Source organism: Argiope bruennichi, chromosome X2 (genome assembly GCF_947563725.1).
Source record: "Argiope bruennichi chromosome X2, qqArgBrue1.1, whole genome shotgun sequence".
Lineage (NCBI taxonomy): Eukaryota > Metazoa > Arthropoda > Arachnida > Araneae > Araneidae > Argiope > Argiope bruennichi.
The window spans coordinates 45,945,727-45,972,636 of record NC_079163.1 but is presented as its reverse complement, the minus strand read 5'-3'; the positions used below and the strand labels follow the sequence as shown (position 1 = coordinate 45,972,636).

The 26,910-nt window shown below is 29.0% G+C and overlaps 2 protein-coding genes across 2 annotated transcripts in view; one reads left to right on the top strand and one right to left on the bottom strand.

Annotated features, from left to right (window-relative positions):
- Positions 1-12,196, bottom strand: part of LOC129960108 (poly(rC)-binding protein 3-like) — a 108,811-nt gene extending 96,615 nt beyond the window's left edge. The window contains exon 1 of the mRNA XM_056073237.1: positions 12,094-12,196. The gene's annotated coding sequence lies outside the window, so the exon portion shown is untranslated. The remainder of the gene's footprint in view (positions 1-12,093) is intronic.
- The window catches only part of LOC129960109 (protein NCBP2AS2 homolog), a 100,784-nt gene that overhangs the window by 23,591 nt on the left and 50,283 nt on the right, over positions 1-26,910 (top strand). The window lies entirely within an intron of this gene.

Sequence of the window (26,910 nt, the reverse complement as noted above, 5' to 3'; positions counted from 1 at the left end):
GATCTAATGAGCAGTTAAGTCCGCCATGTGACACAGATTGAATTATTTTCATCTTAATCTCCCCCTCCCTTAAGTCCTTTCGGCAGTCAGGTTACTAATTTGGTAATACTGTTTCTGATTTCATCGACTAAATTATAACAGTGATCATTATTAAAACGCTTTGTTTCGCAAAAATATTGCAAAATTGAACTATATTGATATACCAAAGATATGTATAAGAAAAGAAAAAATGCAAAGGTATATATAAAAAAAGAAAGATGCATTTGGTATAAACGTCCTTTTCATTTTCTTTATTTAGAAATCCATATATTTTTTTTCCTTTTGAAAAGTTCGAATAATTACAGTTAGAATAAGTCATTTCGTCGTGCAAGAGATTCATTAGCGAAGTCTGATCTTTCAAATTTAAAAGGGGACAATTCATCCAGGAAAATAAGAGAGACGTCTTTTTAAACGACTTCCGCACACGCTTCAATTAAGACTTGCTGCCGCTGTTACGAATCATAAGTTGAAAGAGAAGAAGCAACAAAAGATAGAAAAATCTTTGAAGTACGCAACATTAAGCTTTCTTGATGCAAGACTTAAAAGCTGATTGCTACCTCAAAAACTTAATTTTCAGTTTTTATTTGAAGCATTTATCATTTAAATAGGAACAAAGAGGGGAGCTACCATAAGTCAATCTGATGAATGAGATATTTAAAAGACAATTAGAAACAAAAGATAGCAAAATTATAAGTTATTATGAATATCTGCAATAATAAGCTTCTCTTATGGAATAAATGTAGATTCAAAATAAATTTAACTTATCGATTTAATTTGCTATTTAACTGAATTTTTAATAGCAGTTATTATATAAATAATCCATCTAGAACAAGCAGATGAACTAAAATTTAAAGTCAAAAATTTCTTAATGAATTTTATTTCAAAGATAACAAGAGACAAAGTTTTCAGGAGTATGCAATGTCTAAATTTTAGTTACTGATTTGTTTAATTTAAAAGCTATATATTAATTAAATATAATTTACTGTTATAGTTCATGAATCAATTTATTTTTATGATGGAAGATTCAGAGCGATTATTCAATAATTTGTATGTAAATCAGATATAGAAAATGAAGCAATGATAATACAGGAACATGGAGACACAAACATGACGTATGAAGGACACTGAGGTTTCTATGACAGTGAAATAACAAAGAGAATGAGATACCATACTACAGCGAATATATTTCAGTAGATACTTCTGGCAAAATCTTCTTCAAGAATATACGATAGGTTTACCCTATCGAGCTATTTGAGCAATATGTGTGGACCTGTAGAATAATACCTCATGTCATCAGTCGAAGCATCGATACTTAAGTATTTTGCATAGAGTTACCTCATTATTCGTGGTTTCATTTTTCTCTTCGAGCAAGTTTTAAGAACTCAGATTGGAAAATCACTTTGCAATATGTCTTCTTGCTTCTTTGTCACCATGATCCTCCTATCAATCGTACATTGCATTTGAGGGGTATTTTATTGTAGTTTGGTTCTGAATTCCCGATCTTTTCATATTATTGAACAATTGCTCAAAATCAACTTTTATGCATTTGTTACTTGAAAGATTCATATAGCTCAAGGTGAAATTTTTTAATAATCATGTATCTGAAAGAATGGAAGCGACAAAAAGTAAGAAAACAACAGAAGTTTAAAAATAAGATTCCCAAATCCTTGATATAAATGCTGGATGATAGGCAAAAATAAATTTTATTTATTGTTATCTTAGGTAGTATTTATTTTACTAATTATCCTCCTTAAATAAAGAAGAAACCCCGAAAATTCGTTAGTAAAAATTTTCATTAAGATTTCCTAAGATTAATTTCCGTCTATTTTCAAAATAGTAAAATAAATGTAGATTCCAAAAATATCTACCCCAATTTAATACCATTTTGAAAAAGGCTGGGTCCAATTAGAATATGAGCATAGCATGCAAATGAAAACAATCTTCAGAGTATTTGCTTTTCATTGTACCGAAATATTGATTATGAAATGGGTGGAACTAATAGCAACGGAATTTATAACAATTATTTTTAGAACTAATTACCGATTTCGTGATCCTAATGCTAAGTAGTCACAAAATGGCTCGCTACAAATCACTCAAGCTATTCTGAGTTTGGTAATACAATTGCGCATCATGAAAAAGAAATGCTACAGCATTACGAAGATATATATATTTAAAAATATTTAAAAAAATCTTTTCTGGATAAATTTTAGATATCCTCAGTATTTAGTAATTATATCTATTTCAACTTGGGGATATTATCGAAAAGTAATTTTTAATGGAAGACATTTTCTAGTTAAAGGGGTGAAAATAATGTATTTGGGATTTTAGCTTTGAGTCATATCTTATTATCTGTCAGTTTTCTTCAAATGTGTTCGGTGGCAATTTTAAGGTCGAAATTCGGGCAATATATTAGAAAAGACTTTATAATAAATCACTTTTACATAATTTCTTTACTCTTTGTTTAAGGCAGCAGCATAATTTTAGTATTTCTTTTTTTTTCTCGAATTTTATTTACTGAAGATGACATAATTTATTAACAAAATTTTTAATAACAAAAAAAAAATTAAGGAAAAAAACTCTTTATTAACTTTGTTTTCTTACTGAAACCTACTTCTTTCCATTATGTTAACCAAACTAGTGTGTTTTTAATCTTTAAGATGTGTAATGAAAACTAATTTATGAATTTTTATGCATAAATATCGAAATATAATAAATAATAAACATGATTTTATTATTTTTGTGTATTATATTGCATTAGAATTATTTATTGCAATAAATCATTATTTTTAACCTTTTAATGTTTTCAGTGTTACGGAAAAATACTATCATTATTAACTTTAAAAATTGCTTTTGTTCAACTAAATTTTAGAAGTTTACATTCTATTTTATATTTTACAGAAGATGCTGGATATAGCGGCTATTGGTGACCTGGAGTTTTTTCATTAACGAAAAAAGTCGTGAAATGACAAAAAGAGCTTTCAATAAATAAATCGAAATTCACTATGATGAAATTCATATTTGAGTTTATTTCAATGATTTAGCAGTTCTATAGATTTTAGAAATCCCTGGACCTTTGTTATATTTTGAAATTTATCATATTAAAAAATAATATACTTTTGTTAAACCGCGTATTTTTGGTGAACTGGCAGTTAAAAATTGTTTGCAAATTAGACCAAAAAATAAATATGGAAAAATGAATTAATGTATGAGAACATTTACATCAAAATAAATATCATCCACCTTATTTACGAAGGCTTTAATAAAATGATTGCAGCTGTATGTCAGTCATTTAGTCAAAACATTTTCAGTTTAAAATTATACTTTGATTTGTGTATATATATCAGCTAATGAACAGCTGCCAGTTTCAGTGAAGCGTCCTTTGTTGTGGATAATCTTACATCAAACAAACCAAATCCCATTGCGAAAGAAAAATGTTGACCATTTCGTCATTTCCTAGAAGACAAAACATAAATAGCATCTTTGCTATCCCCAAAAATTAGACCAGACAGTTTTGCAAATACTAGCTGAGAAAAGACAGGTGATAATGTGCTGGAAAACAATGGCAGCCTTAATACTTTAAGTACTATCTCAGACAGATTACCTACGAAATACACAAAATTCCTTTTAAAAGCAATTCTCACCACAAAAGCTGTCTAGAATTTTGTTCTGTTCAAAGAATTTTGACGCCCTAGATAAAAAACATTTTCTAAAATGGGAATCAAAATGTTTTCAGAAAAGTTTATACTCAAAAATCCAGTAATTTCTGTGAAAATCTGAAATCTTTTTTTGTGAAATCTTTCTTTGCGTCTAAATTCCATGTAAAGCAAAACGAGGAGAATGGTTTATTTCCTTTCGTCAGAAATTTCTGTTTAGATATATTAAAAATTGTTTCTGAGTTGTTAATTTTTCTAATAAGAATGTATTTTAATTTAAAAGGATTATTATTTTATTGAGAAAAGTAAATATTAAAGTATTGATGCAAATTATTTTTTCGGACTTTTTTCAAAAATGCGGCAAAGATATCTTTGTTAAAGTAACGTTCTTACTAAGAAAATATTTAAGGAGTTATTTTTTAATTCTTTTTTTTTTATTTGAAAAATTTTTATATACATTTTTTAAAAAAAAATTATTTAATTAAAATTTTTTTTTTAATTTTATAAAAAAGGAATAATAAACTATATATATTTAATCAATAAATATGATTAAATATTAATTTGAATTAGAGCTCTTCATAAATGAGATAATGATAAATAATTACATAACTCACAAAAAAATAATAGATTGATTTTAAAATTTTAAATCAAATCGAGATACACTGTTCTAACATTTTAAATCTAAAAAATGTGTTATTATTTAATAGTTACTTTTTAATGATTGCATGAAAATATTATTCATCTAAATTTATAGAAAATATAAAATTTAGATGCTTCCTTATTTGAAAACTACACGCATTACCAAATATTTAGTTTAGCAAAAACTAAGTCTTTTTTTTTTTTTTTTTTGAAAAATATAAGCGAATAAGAAGTTGAATTTAATGGTAGCCAATTTTTATATTTATATTATTGCATACAAGAAAATATATTCAAGACTAAAATCCTTAAAAATTTTCAGATAAACGCTATTCATACTATTATGAGACTTCAACTGGTTTAAGTCGGGGAACTTGGATAACTTCCTATCTAACCAGAAAAATGCACATTACTTTTACGAAGAAATCACATGTTTAAAAATTCCAGAATACATCTTTGGCCAATTTATTTTTCATATATTAATCTCTCTGAGTCACGCGACATCCGTAATAGTTCCAAACATTGCAATAGCATCGAAAACGAGATTAACCTTTGGCATTATGTGCTTCATTTAGGTTTGTTCCCTTTTCTTATCGGATGCATAACCACATACTTAAATATTTATTTTTTCTCTTTTTGCCAAAAGATGAGAATGGCGAATCTCCATAAATCTCAAGAAAAAGATGTCTGAGAGAATTGGAAAGCTGCCAAGTGCTCAGATATCGATAAAATAAATCTGATCTTGGCATCACAACGTTTAATCCAAACTTCACATCATTGAGGTAAGGAATGTATTTTTAAAAGAGCGTTCGTTCGTTTTGATAAAATGATCTATCATTTCTTTGAATTTTATTCATATCTTTCAAACGCAGCTCTCAAATCATTTTCATCTCTCAAATGAAAAGTATAAATGATCGACTTCATGACAAATAGGGATGCTTCAGAGAATTTTTTTTTTCATGACTTTTTTTCAAAAGGAGGATTCTGCTAAGATAAGATCAGTTTAAAAGCAGTTTTTCATCAATTGTAGAGATATATTTTGGAAATGTCTGACGTCTTAAAGGAGACTTTTGAAAAAAAAAATCAATTTATCAATGTTTTCATAGTCAATGACTACAGACGTAATTTAAAATTTATTCTCTTAACAATAGCTTTGTTTTTCCCGATTAATATAGAAGAAGTTTCGAAATATTTATTAAATTATTGAAGTGTTTTTAGTGCTAAGTTAAAATTTGTGCTACTTTAATATTTAAAAATTTTCATGGCAAAATTAATAAATAATTTTATTTTAAAATAAAGTATCAGTAAAAATAATTTCGTATTAATTGGAAATGTCGTTAAAATGAACAAATGAGCACTGAATAGCTTGTTGGATATAGTGAATTAGTTATGAATAATTTTACACTCATAAATTTAAATATTTTCAAAGAAATTTTAAAATCAATAAGATTTTCTTCTACTTTATACTTTTATATCTGCTACCACTTTTTATTCATTTACATTTTATACATACATGGGGGTACAGTAGTCTATAGAAATGGAATACCTCTCAGTTATCATGAAACAACTGAGAAAAATTGAGTAAGCAGATACATTTAAAGAATAATAAATATTTTTTTACATATTTTTATTCAGCAGTTAGAAAATTTGATCATATAGTTTGAATTGTTTTATATTTCCAACAAGTTCACAATCACACAAATGTAAGAAGAAACTTTCAGAAAGAAGAAAATATTCATGAGAAATTTTAAAACTATCGATAAAAATGCTAAGGCGCTGGAGAAAAATGTACTTTATCTGGCGGAAAAAAATATATCTTCTGTATGTTCATCACAAATCACAAAAGAAACTTCATCGAATTAAGAGAATATCTTCTTTAGTTTGTGTCATTTCAATTTTTATTACTGATGATTTCATAGATTAATAGATTTCTCCAGTAGGACATTTTAGAGTAATTTTTCTGTTTGCCAATTCCTCTTCAAATAAGCTTTCCTTAGTCGCAAAATTCGGACAGTTGATTAGTTGAAAGTTTAAATGAAGTAAGAATTAAATTTGGCTATATGACGCCAAATACGTAATGAAAATTTGAAACAGTCACCAATGAATAAACTATGGAGATTCACTAAAGTCTGAGTTAAAAATTTTCACCTGGATAATTTAAATCCATAAAGAAATAAGAAATTTTGGATTAAGCTTTAAAATGATCCAATGCAGAGAAAATGAATCACAGATTTCACAATATTCAAGGAGAGGCAAAATTGCCGAAAAAGAAATATTGAGAAATTTACAAAAACCCTGAAAGTATGTTGTGTACAAAATTGATAGTTCTTGAAGTTAAAGAAAATCTTACAAAATAACTTTGATTTTAAAAGCCATTTGAATAAACATGTGAAAGAAAATGGCCATAAATTAATGATTTTTGTTTGAAAATAATTTCTTTAGTCTATTATTTTTCTCAGAAACTCATATATTTGAAGTGATAATGAATTAATTCTTACAAAAAACTTCGTAGCAAAAGATTCAACTAATCCCGAAACACATTTAATTTTTCTACTATCTAATTCGATAACACCATATGTTATATGAATGCGTTGTCGTACTGATTCAACTAAGCGTCTCCACCGTCATATTATTATTCCATATAAGTTTTATGATAAAATTATAACGCTTACGGATGAATTAATTTTATTTTATAAGTTTAATTATATAATAATTTAATGCACTTTCGACATACGAGTAGCGTAGTTAAAAAAAGACTATTTAGGAAATTTTGCGCTGTAGTCTTCGTTATTCTGTTCAGTAATTTAGAGGCAGTAAGAAGTAATAAATACTCCAAATGGCAAACTTTCAATGAAAGTATATGGAAGAGAGTATTGTTATCAATATTCGCGATGGTTTACTGCATAAATTATGAGTTATAAAATTTCTGCTGCTTCTTTTATTACGAAAGAGCTGTTGAAAATTTTGTAATTTCTTTTATAAAAAGAGTATATTTTTACCTATATAACTATTTGAAAAGTAGCTAATTAAACGGAGACTATTCAGTTCACGTAACAATTACATGACAAACATATCTGAGCATGGCGTCTATCACCATATTGCATGCTGCATTGCCATGTGCTGTAATGCTATTTCCTCTTTCTTGCCATGTGCTGTAATGCTATCTCCTCTTTCTTGCCATGTGCTGTAATGCTATCTCCTCTTTCATCGGCATTTGCCGTAATGTCATCCTCTCTTCGCCACGTGCTGTAATGTTATCTCATCTTTCCTTGGCACGTGATGCGATGACCTCTTCTTTCCTTATTTTACATCATTATATATTCTTTATTTGATATTCTTTATTAATTGGAATATGCAAGTAAATTCTTCTTTCTTTATTTTACATCATTATATATTCTTTATTTGATATTCTTTATTAATTGGAATATGCAAGTAAATATGAAATTAAAAGATAATCTTGAAAGTGATTATATTCTATTAACAAGCTACAAGATTTCTCATTTTAATGAAAGTACTACAACAAATGTTTGTTGAAAGACCGAAAGAATTAATAAAGAAATAATTTATCATAAAATTGAAAAATCAAAAATAGAGATCTCACAACTTCTTTGAAAATCTCAAATGATTAAATCACTCACTGAGTTTAAACAGACATTGAAATCTAATCTTAAAATTCTTTACAGTGAATGAAAACCAAAATTTTATTTATTAATAAAAGGAAACATGGAATGATGCTTTATCAATAAAGATAGTAATATTTCATGGTAAATGGAAAGGAAATCATCAGTTCAATATATATATATATATATATATATAGATAGATAGATAGATATATATTTGAATGCAAGTCTTATACATTTTCCCAACTAATTTAACAAACCTTTCTTCAAAGCAGTTTTTATTTAACATAAATTACATATTTCATTTCTCATACTTCAAATTCAAATTTATATTAGCATCTCACATTATAACAAAGAGTTTACTTGAAAATAAACGTTGAAAAAAGAAATTCACTCAAATGTTTTACATAAAAGATCTCAAGAGTCTTACTTTTGTATTCTAAAATAATAACAAATTAAAAGAAGAGGTCAATTTTAATACTTTTTATTTCCAAGGAGTATTTAATTACTTTTTATAGAAATTTCAAAACTGTCTTTGTTTGATAGTTTTCATTTCATTCTATTTCATTATTTACTTTTTATAGAAATTTCAAAACTATCTTTGTTTGATATTTTTTATTTTATTCTAGTTTTGGAGGAAAATGCACTGGTTAAAAGCTAACTATGTATAATTTTTTTAGGAATGACCACATTCAGTAATACCTATGATAATGTAAAATCCCAGAAGTTTTACAATAATATAATTAAATAGTATCAAAATAACTGGAGATACCATAATATGAATTAATACAATCTGATTTTAGAATATTTTATGCTATATGCTTTCATAAAAATATCCGTTTCATTTTTAATGTATAATTTATTATTAAAACAAATTATTTACACATTGTGCTGAACTGGAAGTTACTCTAAATGATTTAAGAAAGAAATGATCTAAAATGATTTAAGAAAGAAATTGAAAACACATTTGAAAAATCGTAAAAGATACCCAAAAATAATTTTTGACATTTGTGCTTAACCAGAATAACTGTATTAAGTTTGACAATGATTTATTGTATTTTTCTATATATGGATTTAGGTTTAAAATTTTTATCAAATACATTCAAAACTTTTAATAATGCAAATAATATTTTTCGCAATTGCTTCAATCTCAATTTATATATGAAAGCCAGGACAACGAACATGACAGTAAAAATACAGAAACGCTTAAATTCACATCAATCCATTAGGCAATTACATCATTTAACGATATTGTATATAAACAGAATTTTTAATAGTTCAAATAAATTTTTCTTTAATTATTTCACACTCATTTTATTTAAGAAAAATTGTAAAAGTGCAATTAATAGAAAAAAATAAAGACAATGAACAAAAACAAAAAATAGAGAAGTATAAATCACACCAATCATGCAATTACATGCAGGATATTATTTATGTAAAAAAGGGATGCAGTATCACTTTTATCCAAAGGAATCGTGTTTCCCAATTTTAATTTCACAAAATAATTCTTAGTATGATTCAAGTGAATTACTGTTATGAGAAATTGATTTGACGATTTTTAAATATCTATCAAAACTTTCTCTAAAACAATACACAAACTATTTACTTTAAAACTACAACGTCGAAATAAAAACTTTGTTATTATTATTCAAAAGTTATTATTCAAAATTAACTGAAGTCAGTTATTATTATTCAAAATTAACTGAAATTGTTTTAACTAGCATTTCATTCTTGACATTCAAATGGAGACTTTGTGTCTCATTGCACTATTTGGATGAATTTAGAGAAAATTATTGAGATTCATTACTGATTTGAATTTATGATTTTTGAAAAAAACGGGTTTATAAGATTGTCAAAGATTTCAATAATTTCTTTTGTTAAAGCAATCTGTAGTAATCTTTAAAATAGATGAATTTATTATTTTTTTAAATTTCAGTTCCCTTTCTGTTAAACGGAATATCTCCTGAAATTAAATTAATTCTATTGCTTTTTTTTTAGATTAAAAAACCTGGAAACAACTGAAGTTAAATCATTGCTTACTTAAGTTGCAAATCTCATATTATGACATTTTTTTATATCTATGATTTCAAATTATGGCTACTGATTTTTTAATTTAATTTTGAAGTGATTGATATTTTTAGTGACATTTAAAAATGTTATTTTTTCATATGAATTAAAAAATCTATTGTTAAAGTCTTTAAAAATAAATAATTAAAATAAATCACTTGAAGAAATGATGTAATCTTAATTTGTTACAGAATGTTACAGAATTTACAAGAACGTTAAAAAAAAAAACCCTGATTCTGTAGATAACAATTTAAAAATTTTGAAAAGACAACGATCAAATCAATTGGAATACGTTTTCAAAAATTTTGAATTTTTTTTATTTTTATATTCCGTTTTTAATTCCTTCAAGATAATTTCAAGAGTTCTAATTTTGTTTGTAAATTTTATTCAATAAATTTGAAATCTGTATTGCAGGATTGACTATAAAATGCTCCTGCCATAAATAATACCACAGAACACATTCATTACTTATTCTTTCAACGCATTACTTATTGAGGAAGAAGTTCTTTATTAATTCCAATTAGAAGTTATTTTACTAATCGTTACTATTATTAATTGTTATCTATTAGAGCTAAAAGTTGTTAATAGGAATTTCGCATGTATACTGCAAAGCATATATATGTGAAATTCCTAGTGAACATAATGAATGACTTCATCAAACAGATTCTAATCGTTCTAAATTTAAATTATTTATTGGAATGCATTAACCTTATACATTAACATATAGAGGAATTAACAGTAAAGATCAATAAAGAAAGGATTTGTTAGGTACAATGATTATGTTACTTCTCTCTTTTGAAAAGAGATTCCTACAATAAAATTTTAATTCACATGTTACATAATCTGAGTTTTACCACTTATTTATTTATTAAATGTTACAGAATTTACAATAACGTTAAAAAAAATTCTGAACAATAGAAAGAAAGAAATATATAAAGCATTTAAAATTTTCCTTTAAAGTAGTTGAGTAAAATCGTTAAAATTATGCTTTTAGATCTGATTGCAAATCTGAAGAATTCAAACCTTCACCTCAATCGTGAGTAATATAGAAATATTACATTTTTGAAATTTATTAATAGATTCTTTTTATTTGAAAGGTTTTTTCACTGATCATCTCGCATTAAAACGTAGTGTGCTTAGAGTTTAAGAAAAAATCAAATACCCATCAATACCGAAATACTTCACTCTTATCCGTGGCACCTACGTTGCGAGTATCTTTCCTCACCTTTAAACCTACAAAATTACTTGGACTCGTCTCAACTACTCCAACAGGTGAAAACAGGTGGCATTCAAGCAATATGCAGTTAATTCCTGAGGAGCTGTCATCCTCGACAAACTAAATGCAGTATTCAAATCATATAATACAGTTAAAAAGTCGCATTTAAATTCTTTTAAAAATATGAAGTTAGTGAATTTCCTAATTTTTATCTTATGAAAATGCATTGTTTGATTTTTAATAAGCATGAAGACAAAAACTGAAAGATGTGAAAAAGCATCGCAAGGAAAAAAAATGCTCATAACGGCATCTTTCCCACTTTTTTTTTCTCATTTAATTCCCATCCCCCTCAGGCAATTTATTATCTTCCCCTTTAAACGAGAGACGCGATCATAGTAACATGAGCATACGGAGCAAGAATTCATCAACAGCGAAAGCACGCAGGCTTTTTTTTTCTTTCCAAAATGAACCCGCTGGTGCAGCCCGGCGTATCGAAACCCATTAAATCTGACAGCAACAAAAGAGCTGCAGAAGCATTTGTCTCTAATAAGGCCTGCTTTCATCCAGGAGTAGGTGAAAGATTCGAGCGACATTCAGCTCTTGCGTCCTTCTCCCTTCCCATCTCCATCCCCCACCACCTCCCCATCCTCAACGGACTTCAGAAGACCCAGTGGCATTTAAAGATGTGATGGATCAAAGAGATGCGAGTGTTAGTTTGAGATGTAAACACTAGAGCTGTCTCCGTTACATGGGGTTGTAAAAAAAAAAGAGTGTGGGAAATACCGGGAACGAAAAGTAGAAACGAAGAAAGACGAGTTGAGAAAGAGAGAGAGAGAGGAAAAATGGGAAGTGGGACACATACCTCACTGTCGGATCTCAAGATAGGACTAGCAGCAGCAAGGATAGGCTTCAGAGAGTAGTGCAAGATGGCTAGCAGGCGCGAGGGTTGCCCTGTGTTACTAACCACACAGCGCAGGCGCGTCAGCTTTGGCGTTCCTCACCTCTTACAGCGTCTTTCTCCTCTCGGGATGAATATTAATTTAACTACAATTAAAATCCCGCAATCCACACTTGTCACTTTCGCGTAGATATCTTGATAGAGAGAGAAAAGTAACCTTCAGTTATGTTACTAATTAATGTTAATGCAGAATCTTTATCGGCGATTTTTTCTTGTTTGCTAACAGGACCGAACCGGCATATGAGGGGAAGAGAAGATCGAAGGATGAGGAAGAGAAATGATTCAGAGGTTCATTGTAGGTTACTGTTCTGGAATTCGCCAAGAACGCAAGGATCGCCAATCCCGGCAAACGCGGTAGATATTCGATCGTCTTCAGAGCACTGCATTTCATTGATCAATCACTAAGCCCCAGAATTTGAACCTCGGAACAAACAGGGTAAATATGGAGGAGAAACTCCACCTGTGGGGTCCATTATTGAAGTATCGTGGAGAGGCAGCGTTTTTCCTCTTTGCATCTCTTTCTCCCTCTCTCGTTGAGATGATGCGTAGGGAGATAGTGCACGCATTCGTTTTATCAGCTTTCAACAGGAAGACTTTGATTTTATTAGCTCCAGTTTCGTTATTACTCACTGAATTCATTTGCATTTCGTTAAATGAGTTGATTTTTATGAGGTAGTTTCAGTCTTCACGAAAATTTTTATTTTTTTGGGTCAATTCATTAAGATAAAGGCAACAACAAAAATTTAAAATGATTATAATGCTCAATATTAGCTGAAAGTTGCATAATAATTGTAAATTTATATATCAGACAGATAAATTAAAACATTTATTTGAGATTGTCAAAACATTTACAACTATGACGGACGAGATTAAAATTCCTTTTCAAAATTTTTTCATAGAAATCACATTAAAGTTCGACCACAAATTTTGTATGATGTAATTACCTCTCTAAGTATTTCTTATCCATTTATTTTCCGATTTGCCAATCAAACCAGATTTTAGCCGTAAGCTTAAACTTCCTATAATTTATATGTGTTTAATGATCTTGAAATTCTTTCTGTGTTTGGAAAAAGCGAATTTAAAATACATTTATAAGGATAATTTAATTTAACATTTCATCCATATGAAAAGTTTACATTGAGAAAATAATATCATTTTGTCATTCTTTACTCAACAGCTTTTAAATAAAACTTAGCTTGAATTTCATTTGGTATAGTTCAGGAAGCATTCACGAATTATTCCATTGTTACTTTTCAAATATATAAGAACCTTATGCATATATAATCAATAATCACATTTCTTCCTCTTTTTCAAACTGATGAATATTAGAAAAAATGAAAGCTGGCCCAAGAAATTTAGAATTAAACATAACAAATTCTTAACCAATTAACTGTTTCGACCTCTTCGGACGTATCTAAATTGCGTCCCAAAAATTTAGCGATTATGAGCATACTCGTCAAACACAGAGTATGCTTTGTATGAAATTATGTTGTAATGAAATGACTTTTATATTTTTATTTCAATAATCACATTTATTTATTTACTTAAACTAACATACATTTTTTGCATATGAAAAAAAAGAACATGCAAATAATGCTACTTATTACTCCTAACAGCATAATACAAAAGGTTGTACTTTTTTCCATGACCAGTATATTCGTCAAAACCAGTTAACTGGTTAATAACTCCACGTATAAAATTCTTTAAACAAAAATAATTGATGAAATTTCATCCAAAACGAAGATAAATGTTGAATTAAGAAGAGTTAGTCAAAAAGAAAGAGCGTTCTGTTTCATACGTAGCATGACTGATTTCAAAATGCATGGCACAATTTTCATGACAAGCAGTTAATTATCTCCGGGAAAACTGCAAGCTTAGAAAAATGTGACGTAATAAATGTTACATTATCGCAATACATCTTCTCCCCTTACTCCGTCATAAATCTTTGGAACTGTCAATGTTGCAGGAGTGTCATGACTTACAACAGCTTTCTCCCCTTTCATTTAACATTTCCCTTTGCTTATATGAAAAAAGTCTTTAAGCATTAGCATTTGAATTAAAATTTGACCAATGCAATTCATATTGCTTAGTCAATGTGGCTCATAAGTGATGAAAAATCATCAATATTATTCTTTGTAAACCAATTGGAAAGCTATAAGCTTTACAGTCCTCTGTATTGTGAATAAGCTCATAACAACAACAAAAAAAAAAAAAAATCACTGCAATTATTTCTTGTAGTATAATTGGGCTAAAAGGAAAATAAAGAAAAATCTGAACATGAAAATTTGAAAAACCATGAAATATATAATAACCTGATAATTATCGATACATGACATTATTATCTTAAAAGAAGTCGGATTAAAAGCAGTCGAACGAAACTTCAGCTTTTTCCATTTATCAATATATTAAAAAAAATTCTCATAATATGAGTTTATTTTGTAGAATCAGTTTAATTTTTTCCCTTGTAGTATAACTGGGCTCAAAGGATAATGAAAAAAAAATTTGAAAAACTATTAAATATGTAATAACCTGATAATTATCGATATATGACATTTTTATCTTAAAAAAGAAAGCAGTCCAAAGAAATTTCAGATTTCACCATTTATCAATATACTTACAAAAAATTCTCATAATCTGAGTATATTTTGCAGTATCATTTTAAGTTAATTTTTTAATAAGATTGATTATTACATCCATAAATCAATCAATTATTTATTAATTTGGCAATAATAATTTACTTATAAAAATATCAATAACTGGAGACTGCAAATTCTAATATTAGTTACACAAATAATCTGAATAAAATTTACAAAAAAAAATTTAATATAAAAAAGCAAAGATACAAATTCAACACAGGAGTTAACAAATAATGAAACTTACCACAAAAATAAACTTTGAAAAAAGGAATAAGTATTATATTAACACTTGAATTGCCAAGCACGCGTGATCATGTGATAGATATTTAAAGTACATAAATCCTATGTACATAATAATAAAAGTATATAAATAATATATCAACTTGTTTTGAACACAATGAAAACTAAATAAAAATATACAAAAAATTTGATCATCACACGAAATTACAATTTTCAACTTAGCAATTAACATGTTAATTTCTGTTACAAATCATCCAATAACTCAGAAGATTCTACATTTGCATTACCCTATTATACCAATAACTATCTTATTATTTGTTCATTTATTAATACCGAATAATATTTCACGAAATTTCATTTTCAGACAACTAGCGCATTTTAAAATTTATCTGCAATTACGATTTGCTCTCTCTCGTCATAAATCCTAGATTCCTCCATACTACGCATTTTGGTTATTTAAATAATAAAAAGCAACTAGTGTGAGCCGGTTACATTAGAAACTCCAGTTTCTAAAAGCCAATTAATCTCAATAGTTCCCGGAATCAAAGGAAGCCTTCTTCAGTGCCAAATAGCTGTCACTCCTAGCAACTTGGGACATTTCGCTTTCTTGAGTCACTTTGAATGTTTTGATGAACAAAGCTCTTCCCATTTTCCCTTCGTCTTAAATCCGTGCATTCGTAAAAACAATCTGTAAATGAGTGGACAAGTGCGTATATAATATAACTTAGAAAAATGGTTGCAATGTTTAAGAAAAGAAACTTCTTTTAATACTTATGCTCAAGTTTTTAATAGTAGTTATTGCAGAAATTGAATTAAAAATATCGAACAGGTTTACTAGACTATATCAGAATCAAAAATTCATCCCATGAAAAAAGTTTTGAAAACTCAAATGTGAAATCTACACGTGGTCATTATATGCAATTATCGTTGAAGAACTAATGAATTCGTCACAAAAATTTAAAGAAATCGAATATAAGTAGAAATATCCAATTTCTTTTTAGATACATTGTGACACATTCTCGTTCAATTCAACTAACTGCTCAGACACTGAAGTAAAAATGTTTCAGTTTTCTGTTCTACCGAATGCAATTGCTGAATTGTTTCTATTTCTTACCTGAATCTCTAGTCGAAATTCGATTTAGTCTTTTTCTTTAGGTAGAAACATTAAGTGATATTTGAAGCTTTTCTTTAGGTAGAAACATTAGTAGATCATTGAATACGTGGCTATCAGACGAAAAAGAAGAGTATAAGTTTGCTAATTTCAAAATTCTTGTGTTACATTCTTTTTTTTAATAGAAATTAATTCTTTGAACATTTTACCAAATTTTTGAAGAACCTTGAATAATGTCAACATACTAGTTTCGATTTAATTCATTTGTTAACCGTCTTAATACCTGGGAAAACTTTATTAGAAATCAAAGAATGAATTAAATTACAAGCGTCCAACTATGCTCAAGTGTCTCTTAAATATTTGAAGCAACATTTTGCTTATTTAAACTAATATGTAATATAGTAAATTACATTTATGCTAAAACCTAATAAATGACACAACAAACTTCATGACTTAAATATATTTGATGGAACTTGCAATTTGTGTTTAAGTGGCAGATGTTTCAATCGTAGCTGAAAGCTGTTCCCAAGAGTTAATCCCTTTGAGAAGCTTGCATCGTTGCACGAATTAAGAATTCATCTATATGCTACCTAGAGCTATTTTCCATTAATGTTTAAGCTGCACTGTGCGCAACATCTTAATAGGACCATAAATTCTATTTATTTGCTGAACGACCACATATACTGCAACTTCCAACAAGATATCTTGCTGGAATTTTTTTTTAGATGCTTCTCCAGTGCGATGGAACCTCAATTCATTTCAGCAGGAAAGTCAAGATTTATCTGGATGCTACGTACTACCTACATTGATTGCACAGAGTGAACAGTTTTTTTTTTCTTTTTGCCATCACAATTATCAAATTTGAGACGTATGAATTTCTCCGAGGAGCATATTAATAATATGATTTAAGATAGTCCCCCCGAGGTCGATGAAACTCTTGTGAAACTATTTTTTGCTTCTAGGAATCCCTGTAACATGCCAGACATGTTTATTTGTATACTGCAATCCTTGCTCTGACGTTTTGAATCTTGTAATACTATTGGTTGTTGCTCTTTTAAGCACCTCTTATTGAAAATTTGATAATTAAACGTTTTTTCTTTGAACTTACCAGTCATTTTTACTTATCTATAGTTTACATCTTCCTTACGAGTTGGCACTTATAAGTGTTATTTCCGCACACAATATCCATAACAAAATCTGCTTATTTCGTTCTCTATTAATTTCCTTTTCATTTTCCCAAAATATTTTAAAGACACCTTGTGTAATCATCTAATCATGGCAGGAGGTTGAACCAAAAGGTTTGTCAAATCTCAAAATACATGCAAATCATATAATTTTATTGTATTTTGATTCGTTCAGTTTTCAGCATTATGAATAAAATATCTCTTGAAGAATTTTAGTTATAGATTTTTAAAAAATTTCTTTGAAAGATCCATTTCCAAAAAAATGATTTCTAAATTTATGCTTTTAGCATATCCTAAGAAAAAACACTCTTCTTCAGCACGTTCCAAACTTAATGGTTGTCCTACGTTCTTTGCTAATTTAATTTATATTGAATATTTTCATTTCTTGCGAATTTTGTCCTTCGTGCTTTCTTAACCTAATGACTCTTTATTATGATCTGCTATTCAATTGTCATAGGCAGATTCGAATATTTCTTCAGTCATCTAACTTAAGGATGTCTGTTAGCTGATCAGGAGATTAAAGTTTTCCCTAAGGGCCATTTAAATTCTTTCCAGGTATTTTGTGAATCAAAAAATACAGCAAAAAGTTCTGAACAGAACTGCTTTATTGAAAGAATTGTTAAGAATTCAGTTAACCACGTGGTCTTCCTGGGCGGAGCTAGCTGCCAATCATGTAAATATCACATGGTCTCACTGTTGAAGTAAGTATATATTTTTTTTCCAGTAGAAGGGAACTTGACTCCTGTACTTTTTGTTGCGTACAGCCGACCACCCCACCTCACTGAACGTATAGGATCACTTGATTCCTGTACTAGGGGGAGTGTGATCTCGTCTCTCTCTCCTGAGAAATTTTATGTGCATTTCCCTAGGCCTACTACACTATGGCGTAATCATGTGCCTTTTGTTGTTGATGTTACCAATAAACCACATAAAACACAACATGTGTCTTCAAGTCATTTCACCCATGCAAAAATCTTTACTATCAAATAAATTATTGTGTAATCATGAAATGCAATAGTTTTTAGAATCTTATGACTTTTGCAAATAATATTAAATGCGATTTGTTATTACACTGATGAGATATAAAATAATCTTTAAACAAATATATTTCATATTTTTTTATAATTTCCTGTTATTTTTTTTTCATTACTCGTGGCAAAAGTCAGATATTTTAAAATTAATGTTAATTTCAATTCCTACATTCATTTCTGCAATATTCATTCAAAAATATCTGTAATTATAAACTGTAATTTAAAATGAAAATTTTAAAATCTGATATGATTTTGCTAACATGTCTTCGACAAATTTTGCAAAAGAACCGTAAATGGATTTGTGATAATTATGATAAAATATAAAACAATCTTTAAATAAATTTATTTAATGCTTGCATACACCTGCGCATTGCATTGAATAAATGATGCATATATATTTTGGTGAATTGTTCAGTAAAATTATACATAATATCTTCCTGATCTGAAATAGTTTGATTCAGATATGAAACTGCGGAAAATGTTTCAATTATTTCTAAAACTTGGTCGATATTAAAGTATTAAGAAAATAAGTATGTCATTAGTGAATTTATACTACTACTCCAAACAGATTAAATATTCCTTTCTTATTTTAGAAATCTTTGTAGCATTTAAGGAAAAAAATTTGCTTGAAAATCCATAACAATACTGAAAAACCTTTTGAACATTTACCGAAAAACTATACAAAAATTGACATCTAAGTTCAAAATCTTTCCAGATTCTTTAATAATACTTATTTATTGAAACAAGATCTTACCATCGATACTTCCAGTTGAAACTTGCGATACATACGTAATTTTTAAGATATTTAAATTATGTTAAGGCCAGTTCACGTAACATCATAGTCAAAACACAAGCGAAATGGGTCGTTTCATATAATATCTAATTGTTTGTTGTGCTACGCTATGCTATGCCATTTTAATCTATTTCTTATATAGGATGGGCACAGGATTCTTAAATTATATTAATGTAACGCAATTATTAAACATGACGTAAATCTGAATGAACTACTTTAAATTTATAGAAACATTTTATCTGCATTTTCAATTTTGCATATGATTAAATGTTCAAATCAAAACATTGCTTTCACTATGTTGTCTATCACTTGTAAAACAAGGCACACATGATGACGTAGATTCCTCGTATTAAAGAAATTTAATTTACAGCGAAAAGTAAAAATTTAAATAAGTGTACTTATATAATTCAAGAACAGCACGGATTTTAACTATATAATAGCTCGAAACTCGTAGAGCTCATTGGGCATCGCCGCGTTGAATTAAATCTACTCTGCAATTGAACTCCAGAACTCTTGTCCATTATTTTATAGTCTGGTGAGACGAGGGGTCGAACTTTCAGGAAATCGCCACGAATCCCCTGGGCTGTGTTTCACTAAGTCTCGAAACTTTGCATTTTTAAAGACGAGATCTCTCAAACAAGCATTTGACGCGAAATTTGGTCGCCAACTCGCCAAATCAAAAAACCGCCGCCGCAGTATATTTTAATGTCTATATTTAAAAATATATAAAAAAATTTAAATTATCTAGAAAACAGTTATCAACTGATTAAATTAACAAAACAGGTTTAATATCACAGTTACGCATCTGAATGAAATCAGATCTCATCTGACTGTTATAATTTCAAAGATTTTCTTCCTTTAAAGAATTACTTAAGGAAATAAAGCTTTTCATAGAAAGAACATTTTTAAGCAACTATTATATCCAAAAAAAATCAAACTGAATGCATATAAACTTAAATATCTCATTAGAAATCTAGATTGAAAAAAGAAAAAAGATTTAATTTAGTCCATGTGATAAGAGGTGTAGCGTCTGTTTAATTATCCGTCTTCATCTCGGATTTCACTTAATTTCCATTTAATTAAAATCTGAGCTTTCTCATACTTTTGGAAACTACTTAAGAGTCGTTAGCGATGATATTTAAGATTTTTCTCCTCTTCTTCAAATCCCTTTTCTAGACTTACTCTTTTCTATTTACAAAAGTTCGCCTTCCCTTCTAACTCCGGTTAACACCCCCTTTTTTCATGCGCATTGTCTGAATTCCTTCGTGCGGAGTTTAGCAATTTGTTCTCGCTTCTATTCAGTCTGACAACTCCAGCGTCGTATATTCGAATAATTTTCCTGTCCCAAGTCTAAAAATTTTAAACGTTCCTCCGTTTTCTTTCGGTCGTTTGTTTCTTATAGTTGGTTCTGACTCCTAGTATGTAATTAGTGATTTTTCCGCTTGTAAAAGAAGAATATTTTTTCTTTGGAGAGGTATTTTTATTTTAAGATTTCACTCTTGGCTTCATAAGTTGAATCGATTTAATCTTCAGAAGAATTTTTTGGGGAAACTTATGCTTCGTTTTATAATAAATACCTATTTTTAGCTGCTTTTTTTAATATCTATATTTAACCACTTAACTGTTTTATTTTCTTTACAATATAATAAGATGACATCTTCTATTTTGGGAATATTTTCTTATTTTAATTCAAATGGAAATCCATTGAATACTTATCTATGTATTCGAAGTAATTTTAATACTGAATTATAATCGTTATGAATGGCTTATTTTTTGCTTATAACTATCAAAATTCGATAAATCGATGCAGGTATGGCATTCGATCAAACCAATTAAGCGGTTAAGAGCTTGAATATGTATACGAAAAGAGATTTCACGAAGCAATTCAATAATTTTATTAATTAAAATTATAGTAAGCCTTGTATAGTCATTTACAGTTTAGTTTAAATAACGATACTTTTAAAACTTTTAAAAAATTAATTTGGGACGGTTGCATAATAATCTAAGTCGTATGATCTCATATATCGTCATATATCACAAGTCATATGATGAAGATATCATCTGAGAAGGTGCTCCCATTCTGAAGTTCCACACTAGCCTAAGGGAATTCGATACCGATGGATTTAATGAGCAGCAGGATCATATAAATAGCAAATATTCAATGAAATCAGATCTCGCTCTCACATCTCTGCCATCAGCGGATACGTGAAGACTGCATACATCTCAAATTCAATTAAAAAAAAACGTCCGATATCAATCCTTATGGATTATTTTGTATTTTACTGCGAGAAGTACATTTCATAAATGATTTAAAATGCAAGCGTATTCTACTTGCTTGTTATTCATATCGGGGGTTTTCATTCTAATTTAAAAAATCATTTGAAGGACTACAGTTTCCATTATCGCTGAAGCATCCAAACAATCCTTCAGTGTATATCAACGTCATTTAAAAATCCGATTAATTACATATGCCGATTGCATTTTACTTGAGAGCAACTATGACTAAAAGAATAGAGAGAATAAACACACGGACATAAGATATATAAATAAATATATACATAATTCTTGCAATAGCTTTAATATGAAGCTGAATAAGTCATCTGATACCGACATGAAACAAAAGTAAAGCGTTTCATCACCTCTACCACATGGGGTATGTCAAAATATCAACATTTCAATAAAGTCAATTCATGCTCACAGGATGCACATTAAATGTGTTCAGTTTAATTTTGAAAGGACGCGATGCCACAGTGTAAAGCATGATTGCAAGGAATTGTTCACTAGATAATATACCTGTCACATGAGTGTGACGACATAGGAATTGACGTCATTGCGGTGTCATACTCAGCACTACGAATTCGGGACGAATTTATATCTCGCTAAAAAAATCCCTATTTTACATTCCATCACAACACTAGTATTTTTATTAAATAACTGGTCATAATGCAATGGCTTTGAATATATTACTAAATAATTCTGAAAGAAATATTCTAGATTATATAATGCAGCTTTTTAAACGAAAGAAAATAATACACTGAAAAGAGCATTGTTTGCCTGTCAGGTACACAAGTTACCTTTTAACATAAAGTTTATAGAAACGACGAGCAAAAAGAAATATTAACCAAAAATGCAAAAGATGAAGAAAATCCAATGAAAGAGAGCAAATACGAAAAAGAATTTTTAACAAAAATAAGAACACTTGAAAAGGGAGAAGTTTATAAAAGACATATTTTCCCTACAATCTGTCAGGCACAAAGGTTTTTTATACAAAGAAGAGATTCACCTCAATGTTGGGCATATATTTTATTTAAAGAATATGAAGAATAGAAATTTAAACGGGAAATATTCGACAAAAGAACCAAGCAGGAACGACAGAAATAAACGGCATAAGGGTTATATTTAGTACTGAACAATGAATCAAAATGAATTGTGCTCAAAGAAAAGATGAAAGTTGATTGATCTATGAGATTGACATCTCAATCTGAGATCTCAGCCAGAGAATATAAGAAAGATCTTATAAATGGAAGAGTTTTATTACAAGTTTTAAAGTGAAAACATTCTAAATCAGCAGGAGTGGCCTCTTCAAAAGTTTCTCACATACTCTCCTGGAATGGTCTTATTCCCTTTCTGTTCAGAAAAAATTGGGTAAGGTCGCAAATTACTTGCTTAACATTGGTGAACAATTATTACGAAAAATAGATCTTTGGAGTGAATGTATACAGGAATATGTAATTTGGGGCCTTTTTGCTGACCTATTGGGACCAAAATTAGGAACAACAATTTTAATCACAGTTCAGTCTAGTTCAGTTATTTTAACATCCCGTTTTAAAACAACACTAGGACTATTTTGGGACGGTTCTCGTATTTTAAGCCGCAGTCAGATGACGAGGACGACACCCGAGCTGCCCTCCCATCACCAAACTTCCGCACCATACCAGTGGAAGGACTTTTGGCCACGACGAATTTAACGTGCACCAGACCCTCTTACATGACGCTTTTTCGGTGGCGTCGGGTCTTTTAATCATAAGATCACATATCGAGTTTCAGTGATTTATGTTAGTGCGCTTATAATTTATTGCGTTTACATTCGTGCGAAAATACAGACCAACAAACGGTCAATTGCTTGACAGATTTGTCTCAAAATCTGTTAAGTATATATATATTTGATCTTAAACCTGTGATAAGCTTAAAAGTTAGATAAATAGAATTTTAGATACCAAATTTCATTTATGTAGCTTTTTGCCCCTTTGAGTTACCGATTTCACTTCTACTCGAACTCCAGACAGACAAACTTACTATAAATATATTTCATTCAAAATTTGATAAAACTCTACAAATTTAGTTGTCATTTCATATACCAAATTTTAGCCATCTAGCTCAAAGCGTTTTTGAGTTATTATGTTCTCAGACTAACAAATAAACATAATGGCAAAAATGTATTTTTCTGATTCTGGGAGGTTTGAAAAGTGGAGATTCTTCAAAATCTCGAATACGATTTTTTTTTTGGCAATACAATACTTTATTCTTCTTTACTTTACAATACTTTACAATACTTTATTCTTCTTTACTTTACAATACTTTATTCTTCTTTACTTTACAATACTTTATTCTTCTTTACTTTACAATACTTTATTCTTCTTTACTTTACAATACTTTATTCTTCTTTATTATTATACTTTATAATACTTTATTCTTCTTTACTTTACAATACTTTATACTTCTTTATTCTTCTTTACTTTACAATGCTTTATACTTCTTTATTATTATACTTTACAATACTTTATTCTTCGTTATTATTATACTTTACAATACTTTGTTCTTCTTTATTATTATACTTTACAATACTTTATTCTTCTTTATTATTATACTTTACAATACTTTATTCTTCTTTATTATTATACTTTACAATACTTTATTCTTCTTTATTATTATACTTTATTGCTTATAAAGTAAAAAAGTAACCTCTCCTTAATCAGCACTGAATTGGTAGAATTGGTTTGTCCTTTGATTGGCTGCTGTGGTGTTTTAAACCAAACGGAGACGGATAAAAGGCAAAAACATGCAGTCAGAAATTTTTTGTACGGCGAATCTGCCTGGTCAGGAAAAGTTTCGTTTCTTTTTATTTAGGAGCACCTGTCAGAGGAAGTCGTTCTTCTGTCTCACATATACCAACCCAAGCCTTATCCGAGAACCCAAAATGGGTCCTTTAACTTATGTTCACCGCCTTAATAACAGGTGAGCGATTTATCTTTTATTTATTTAGTTCATGTTTAATCTTCTGAATCATTTTTTTTTCTAAAATGAGTATCAAGTATCAAAGATAAACTATTGTAATAGTCAAAACACTTTATCTAGATATTATAATAAATTTTCACATTTTGGAATTTATTTTTATAATTTGGAAAACATTTTAGAACTCTTTTTATTTGTGAACATGATAACTCAAAAGTATCGAAAAGTATCCGAATTTCATCAATGTAATAGATGAAATTCGGTATGCGGATTTTGAACTAAAACTGTATATTTCTATCAAATTTTAAGCTAAAGCTTTTATTAGTCTCGGCATACGGGAAGTCTGTGTGCATGAGAACACGATAATTAGAAAATGCAACACGTTAGATGAATAAAATTTGGCGTATGATTTTATCGCTAGGCTTGTATATCTGTGTTAAATTTAGGACAAAATCTATCCACGAGTCGACTGTCTGTCCATCTACTTAAGTATGCGAACTTGGTCATTCGGTAAACACAACAAGACATCTTATGTGTTTTTTGCATCGAAATTGAAATTTTGGATGCATCTGGTTAAAAGAACGATTATAAACGATTTTTTATATTAAATATAAAAATTAGCAAACAGAAATGCTCTACTTTATTTAAGAAGATGAGAAAATAGATTTATTTAAGTAGATGAAAAAGTCTAATTTTATCACACTTCCTCTAATTCGTATTGGCAAATAGTACTTATTATCGAAAAGAAGTTGATTAACACAATTCATGGTTTCTTAAAAAAAAAAAAAAATTTAGGGGGAAACTTTAGTATGAGTCAACTGAAAAACTGTATCCTTTTTTTAAACTCAAGAACCCGATAAAGAATTCAGAAACTAATTTATTAAGAAATCAGATTTAAAAAAATATTTGAGATTTTTAGTTGTTTTGCTGAGCGCAAATGTGAGTATTCTTACCTGAAAAATTGCGCTCATTTTTACTTTCTCATTTACGAAGTTGAGGAAGTATTGTAATCATAAAAAATTCAAACTCCAAATTTTGATGTATTTCTAGGTTTCAGACCTCCCTAAGTTTGAAAACCACATTTAGGACATGATGTTTGTACGTCAATCTATCTGTCTGTCTGTGAACACGATGAGTCAAAAATGCGCTAAGCAAGGTTACTGAAATTTGGTATATAGAATTACTGCCAAATATGCAGATTTCTATCAAATTTTGAACGAAATCTGTTTACAGGAAGTCTGTCCGACTGTTCGAGTACAAGTAAATTCGATAACTATAAAACGCAAAGAGCTATGTTTATGAAATTTGTTGCACAGATTTAAAGTCTAAAACCAGGTACTTATCGAATTTTGAACCAAATCGGTCAAACTGTTAATCATTTATTGGTCTGTAATTTTACATGCATGTAAACGCAGTGACTTAAATAAATAAAATTCGTTATGTTATGTTGTGAGTATAACTATTGTTTTGAATCAAATTTTGGTATAAATAGACCAGCCAAAAAAGTGACCAAAACACGTTTTCGTGATAGATCCAGTAAAAATGTTAGATTCGTGCCAAAGATTTATATTTCGTAACTATCGTTCACCAATGCCATGTAAGGTATTCGCGTATTACTCAAAATCCACAATTTTATGCGGATGAATGAGTGTAAGATCTTTATCGAGAGTATGCGAGAAAGTTTCGGAGAAACCACTCCCACTCATTTTTCTGGCTGAACTGCAAGCAAAGAAATTGCATTGTGCTTCCACACTCAATTACCTCAAGACTCACTGAAATTTTATAGCACAATCAATTATTCACACATCTTGCAAAAAAATTGCATTGTGCTTCCACACTCAATTACCTCAAGACTCACTGAAATTTTATAGCACAATCAATTATTCACACATCTTGCAAAAATGAAACTCTTTACAAGAAGTAAAAGGATCTTCGAAAGATTACTTGAAGAGAGCAGCTGAACCTCCAAGATATACGAGTGAATTTTCAAGAGCTTTTAATTGCTTTAATTTTAATATGCGGGAAATAAAAAGTTATTTTGGAAATTCGAATCTATCGGCTAAAATGAAAATTCAATATTATGGCTCAAGCAAAATAATTAAGCAAAATATTGCATATTTTGTAATTTTATCTGCAAGCAAACAAGCTAATTAAAATATCAGTTTCACCTCTTTTCGCGGATACGGGTAGCGAGGAAAGTTACTAATTGCTATCTGACATTTGAGACAACGAAGTGAATTTCTTTTTCTTTCCAGAAGTTGATTGATTATAAATTATTAGCCAAGATGATTAACTTGAATCTTCAAGAAGATGCATTTCCCCGAGGATTTTTGTTGTTATTGTTGCTGGAAATTATAATAAAGTATCCAATTATAATTTAATAATTATGTAAGTTAATTTATTGTTGCGAAGGAGCTTGTTAAATATTTTAGTTAAATACTATGTTTGGCAATTATGCACTTCTGCTTAAGAAATATGATATGATTCGCATGAT